Here is a 7,216-nt window from a genome sequence, read left to right as displayed (position 1 = left end):
TTAATTTTAATTTGATATTTATCTATTATTTACTAAAAATTAAACTGTGTTAGTTATTAAATTAGGACTTTTATTTTTAATACGACGCTTGCAATACACTGTTAACTGTTTCCTGCAATAAAGAATATTATTATTATTATTATTATTATTATTATAAATTTAAATACTGTTATACAACCAATCGTAGTTGCCCTTTGAATTAAATAGAATTCCCAAACGTCTGTATGTGTATTTTTTTTCTTGATCGGGAAAACAAGGAAAATTAAACATTGGCTTCGAAAATATAATTAACTCTAACCAGAAGTGCTCATACACGTGCAAACCTTACGAAATAGCGTACGATGCAGAGGCAAACTGATAATACTTATTACTCATGACTTTGACAGGTGAGTAAAAAGAAATGGTCAATGTGCTGATTGAGAGAAAGAGAGAGCGCACTAGATTGTTATATAATAATTATTTTGTATAATCATGCATACAAAATAAAAAATAGATCAAAAATAACGGGGAAATTTGATTTTAAATCTGTACCACCAGCTACTATTGAGTATTTTGAGCCACTGAAGTCGAAGATTATATTTAATTATTATTATTAGTATCAATTAAATAAATCGTATTTCTCTACTAAATTCCATGATGCTTGATAGAACAGCTCAAATAATTAAAATATCACTTTAAATATTGTACACTAATGAGAAGAAATATTAAAGCTTCTTCGTTTTTACTTTAGTTTCTAAAAACATGTCATCCCACAATTCCAAACGAAACAAATTTCTAATATCTAACATTAAATACAAATTTTATTAAATCAATTCGTAACTGCTGCCACATGCAGCAAAAGTTAGAACATTCCACTGTTATAACTAAATGCAACATATTACGTCAGGTGTTTTTGTTCACCTAAGTATATAATTATGGATTAATTATTTTAAGATAAGTAGTATTTTGGAATACAATTATGTGTCTGTTATTACTATAACAAAGCAATTAGAATATTCAAATGGCTTAGTAAATAAAGTTGGAAATATAATGTACTTTATCGCTTTTAAATAGAAAATATATTATTACACCAGCATAAAAGTGATAGTGTTTGAGTTAGTGTACCAAAATGAATTATTATAATAAGTAGATATAAAATAAGTATTAGCATAATAAACAACTAAACCCCTTTTTCAAAAATAAAACTTTTTAAATGGGCCTCATGTGTATGTTTATTATTTTATTTTGAGGTTAATGTACACTGAAGATGACGGAAAGCCGAAACAAGTGTGACAAATAGATCTTGTTTAAAAGGGCTTTAGTTTATTATCATACTAATATAAAGAAAACCCTATCATTTGAATATAATAAAATAAGTATATGTGAGTAATATTATTTATCCGGGATCTCAATGAAAATGAGACAACAGAATAATCCAATGTCGATAGATTGAAATGAGTCGTCTATTGTTAGGTGTTCTTCCGGACAAAAACTCTGTGAAAAATTATTATATACAACGAATGATTTATTTATTTATAACTCTTTCTTATTGGGTGAGCAGTATCGAAGCCTAACACCCAGGGGTCAGGAACCGTTACATTTCTAAATACATTTAATCTCCGGATAAGATTAAAATAAACGTCTGAATTTTAAATTTGTATAAAGCATCATTTCTACATAGGCAGGAAATATTCAACTATACTATTATCTGTTTACGGGATTTGCATGAACGTTATCGACCTAACACTAAGAAAAGATATATAGAGAATGAATTGAGCTAGATACCTAAAATTATGTTTAAAAGCGTGTGTATGTATACGCAACTTTCACTTAGAAGGTTGCTCATATTCCTTCTAATTTGGCTGAGTGTTAGTGGAAAGAACCATTAAAGTGGGGTAAATGTACCCAATGTTCTCAATGGAGAACGGATTGAGATATATGTTATGAGAGATATGTATTGAAACAAGAATTTATACAAAACCGAAATTTTATTTGACCATGTTCCACATTTCTCTTCAGTATATCTTATCTGAACAAGATTACTTAAAAGAATACCTCCGCAATATTCAAACAAAGGGGTCCCCTTGAGATTATTAAAGGGAAATTATTATTTTTCGTCGTTTTTATTTAGGTCGATTCTGATATTACAGTAAATTCTACCTTACCAGGACACCCTCATAAAAATGACCGAGGATCCTTCTGTCTATATATTTCACAATAGGCGATGAAAATCATGTTATAAACTTGAGAGTTTCTATTAGCAATCAATTCTAAATATGCAGGATAGAGTTTGCCAATGTAACATTTCCGCCAACGGGATTTGGATGAGAGTTAAAACATAGATTTTACATAAGTTCTGGAGTACTCTTAACTTTTTTAAATAAGGTAAATTACATTAAAATGTATCAATAATAGAAAGGTAAAAGATGCATATTTGTTTGATAAATAGGTATCAAGAATTTCATTGTGTTAAATTCATTGGGTACTAATCTAAGCGAATTTATAAACATTATGCTACTGACATCATGTACTTATATACTCATACATATATTTAATCTAAAAAATCACATTAATATTAGTTATTTTAGGAAAAGCTCATTAAAAATTGAGGTTATGTGTTTTCTTAAATAATAGGTAAGTTATTTACTGCCGCAATAAATTGATTAATGTTTAACCGATTCGCTCATTATAGTACGAAAATTATACACGATAATAATTTCCAGTTATCGAGTTATAACAATGAACAATAGTATTCACCGTGACACTTTTATTAGTTTTGTGATAACAGAATGGTATATTAACTAAACGAATATCACTAATTCAATCAGTGTTTTCTTGAATCCCCGATCACAAGTACATCTGAAGATGTCACCTATCGTAAAAATTTGTCTGCTTATGTTAGCTTTCTTATGTAAGTATAAAACTTATAAATAACTTAAATTTAAGTACTTGTTTACAATATATATATGTATTTAAATTTTATTTGTAGTCTTAAAAATTATTTTTTAAACTATATTACTAGGTAATATACCACTTTTTTTAAATATAATGTTATCTTACGACAAAAGTTTAAAATTAAGATATATATTAAGTTTTTGTCATGTAGAGAAGTATTAAAATATGAAAATTAATACTATTGGTAAAAGGTAACGCAAACACCACCAACTGATACTTAGTACATCATTACATCACCTTCCACTTCCAGATCCAAGAATTTATTTAGTTAAATCCTCAATTATACCACACATTTTTACGTAAAGCCTCTAAGTATTAAACTTAAATTGGTACACGCATTAACTTTTACAATCACAGTTATTTACCTCATTCGTTCTACAAATAGTAACAAATTTCATAGATTTTAATGTAAAATAAAACTTGTTAATAATTAACTCTTATATGTAATACTTCTCTTTTTAACCAGATAATGATTTTGACCATTTTCAAGATGTGCGAGGGTGTCAATTTGAGAAATAGATTATTTTCATTATTGTAACAAAACTTTGTTATACATATATTTTTTAGATATGAGAAATTTTTATTGTAAAATGTGTATATTAATACATTCTTTATTAATAATACCATTGTTCTAACTAAAGATTAATGTTATTTATCGTTTATTTTTATTAAAAAATCTTGTTGTCATCTTAAACATGTAAAATATATTCGGTAAATGATTTTTTTAAGTCTTTCAATTTTGTTATGCTTTTTATCGAGTAATTGAACTTTTCTATATTTTTTTATTTAAGAAATATTACATTTATTTTTTTCTCCTAATTTAATTTCACTTTCATATTCTTAAACATAGATTATCCAACTCTTTTAAGAATTCCATCTATTAAGGAAATAATATTTTAGCACAAAATAATTTTAGAGAATAAAAGGTTGGAGAATAATAGGTTTCAATAGTTTTTTGTGATTTTTAAGATATTTTAATTAGTTTTTACAGATTCTTCATTAAATAACATGAGATTTTCTCAATTTAAAATGGTAGTTTGTTTATGGTTATTTCACAGATTTGACATTGATTATCTGTTGGATCCACAATAACCTTGAAACACCACATTATTATCTACTTTTACTAACAAAAAGTCCTTATAAATTACAGCTATTCGGTAGTAAAATAAGTGTTACGGATATATGTGATAGTTCTATGATAAAAGTAATATTATCAAAACGAATTTAATATAGTGACTTTCCATAGCTTACTAATAAAATGTAACAATTATTGTTTAGGTTTGAGAGCAGCTAGCAATGGGCAGTACTTTTATATGTTCCAATTCGGATACGTCATTGTGCTTCTCTTGGCTTGAGCCCCCCCCCCACCCACCTGGTAAACATCACTCAAAACTAGTTTACAATACATAAATACAGCGCCTCGATTCATAACTTTAAACTTTTATTGTTTGGTTTTGTTTTTAATCAATTTAAATAAAGCCAAAGTGTACTTTGAGAACAATTACACATACTAGTATTATATGTCAATCAATTGTGAGTGTTGAAATTCTTAAGTGTTCCCATTTTACACTTAAATGAAACAATAGTTCTTACATATATTACAAAATACGTATTAAAATTTAAAAAAATTCTATTTGACAATATGGTGGTCAAGTATGCTATTTCTTAAAGAAATTCGTACATTTTATTCTTTATATTATAATGAAATTCTAAAATTGTTTAAATATATTGTTTTAATAACAGAGCTCAGAATTTTTATAATTCGTATTTTTACTTCGTAATCGTAAATTTACTTTTATTTTTAGATTATTTTTTAAATTATAATATAAATATTTACTCGTTTTAAATTTAGAAACAGTCTTTTGATGATAACTGTATTTCCTGAAGATATATTTTATTGTGTCATTATAAACGCGCGAAGTGCCTGACGCTGTGAAAGAAAATGGCATGAGCTCTTACAAAACAGTTATCCACTGGAACAGCTCATCCATCCATCGCGTGCTGATATATATATATATATATATATATATATATATATATATATATATATATATATATATATGTGTGTGTGTGTGTGTGTGTGTGTGTATGTATGTATGTATTTTACTCTGTCAGTAAATTGAAGGTACCAGTGGGTTAACGACCGAAGCAGCCAATCAAAATTTCAATGTTATCAACGTATACTCATCCTCATGACCTAACATAGAAATGGTTTTGTGCGGCACATTCATGAATATTTAAGTTTGTAATATTTTGATGTACTGTTTGTGTCCTCTATGCCTCGGTATACTGTACTACACACAAGATAGGTATTGATGGTGTGCCTATCCAGCGACCGTGACTAATAGTATCTCTTATCTGAGCGCTCTGGTGCCCTGGTCCTGTGCTTCATTAGATATCGTGCACTGCTATTCTAAGCTAGAGCGTGTGATTCATGAAATAATGCATTAAAAATCAGCTACTTCTAGCTAATTAATTCCGAGTGAATAGTATTCGTCTATATATTTAATCAGGCACGTTCTAAGTCTGTATTTCAACCGAAGAGGTATAATTGAACTTGGTATTTTTTAAATGCGTCTGTTTGTTCATCGTGAGGGCGTGTGTTGTTTACTAATTGGGAGACTTTAATGTTCCGTTGTGATAGGAAGTTTCGTAAAAGTATTAGAACAGTTTTAAATAGATTTTTTTAATCTTCCTGAGCAGGATCATTTTTAAGAGTACGCGGATGGACGTAGGTATTATTTTTTGCTCTAGTGACCACTTTGTTATATTTGAAACCACCACGTCAAAGATATTTTTCGTTGGAATTAAGACTGCCATTACATTCAGTGGTGGACTGGTATTCTTTTTGCCGCGAAGTTTATTTTCATCGTATTTCGTCGTCGTCTATGAGAATTTTCGGCCCTCTAACAGTTTTTTAAATTGATTTGACAAAGTTTAAGATCGCGGTAGAAGACTCCATTGGCTGTAGGTTTTCAAGGGGTATCAAAATGTAGAGTAGAGAATTATTCCTTGCTCCTTTACCAAAACGTTATAGGGATTTAAACACCTATATGTCAACTATGTCATATATTTCGTTGATCCAGATATTCGTTCTCATACTAACACTATTGAAAGACTCTGGCGCGAAGTGAGATACCCTTCACCTGCAAGATCCCAATGAATGATTGAGTGTCTTTCTACTGATACATAAAATATATCTACAGATTACTACAACAAAATATAATGTCAAAAGGATTCTATAACCCACATGTCACTTGAAGAGGTAATACCTGAGAGAAAAGAGGTCCGATGAAAATCTCATTACAGAAACTGATTATAAAACTATTATTGCTTATCAAAGATTCTCTATCTCTGCTTCCTCACTCAGTATATTCTTTAAGGTAATATTAAAGACTTGACTTTATGAAACATTGATTGCATTGTATCATAGATTATTTTGAAATTTAACTATGAAACTCTATAAAACTTTTTAAATTATATAGGCTAATACAATTAAAATGTATGTAAGTCTATATTTTTATTTATTCTCTTTATATTTAACATGATCATATTTGTTCCAGATTTTGCTCAAGATCCCTATGGTTATGGACAGAATGGACCCCATTATCCTTATGCAGATTGAAAAGTTGAAATAGTCTTCAATAAGCCAAGATGCTCTGAAAAGTTTGCAGTTTCACACTGGATTGAAAATAAGCGCTTTTTCCTCATATTAAAAATATTATAAACTATGCATTAAAATGTACTATGTTAGTTTATTTAAAATTAATTAATTAATTAGTAAAACTTCCCATATTATAAATGGAAACATTGTACGAATTCAAAATACCGCTGCAAGTTAAACTATCATTAGATTACTAGCTATAATAAATATGCAAGAAAAACTTTTAACTAACTGACACCTCCATATGAATGTCGAATAACCTAAAGGTTACTTTCCTATAATAATTGATAGAAAGTAGAGATGTTCAAAATTTTTCATGTTAAGGAGATGACATAATTATATACTACCATAAACAACACAGTAAATCGTAATATCCTATGTATAAGTCCGATTATAAATAAACTTGTTATGAATTTTGTTTAATTGTGTGTGTGTGTGTGTGTGTGTGTGTGTGTGTGTGTGTGTGTGTGTGTGTGTGTGTGTGTGTGTGTGTGTGTGTGTGTGTGTGTGTGTGTGTGTGTGTGTGTGTGTGTGTGTGTGTGTGTGTGTGTGTGTGTGTGTGTGTGTAAATTCTTTCATAATTGATTTATATAAGTTCCTACCTAAACCTTCAAACTG

The 7,216-nt window shown here is 28.7% G+C and overlaps 1 long non-coding RNA gene across 1 annotated transcript; it reads left to right on the top strand.

The window, feature by feature from the left end:
* The first annotated feature begins 2,680 nt into the window (after nt 1-2,680).
* On the top strand, nt 2,681-6,689 carry LOC124356324. The gene is made up of 3 exons (XR_006921849.1): nt 2,681-2,890; nt 4,213-4,309; nt 6,498-6,689. It is a non-coding gene; the product is annotated as an uncharacterized LOC124356324 (long non-coding RNA).
* Nucleotides 6,690-7,216: the final 527 nt, after the last annotated feature.

Source organism: Homalodisca vitripennis, chromosome 2 (genome assembly GCF_021130785.1).
Source record: "Homalodisca vitripennis isolate AUS2020 chromosome 2, UT_GWSS_2.1, whole genome shotgun sequence".
In the NCBI taxonomy this organism is placed as follows: domain Eukaryota; kingdom Metazoa; phylum Arthropoda; class Insecta; order Hemiptera; family Cicadellidae; genus Homalodisca; species Homalodisca vitripennis.
This window is presented reverse-complemented; position numbering and strand designations above follow the sequence as displayed.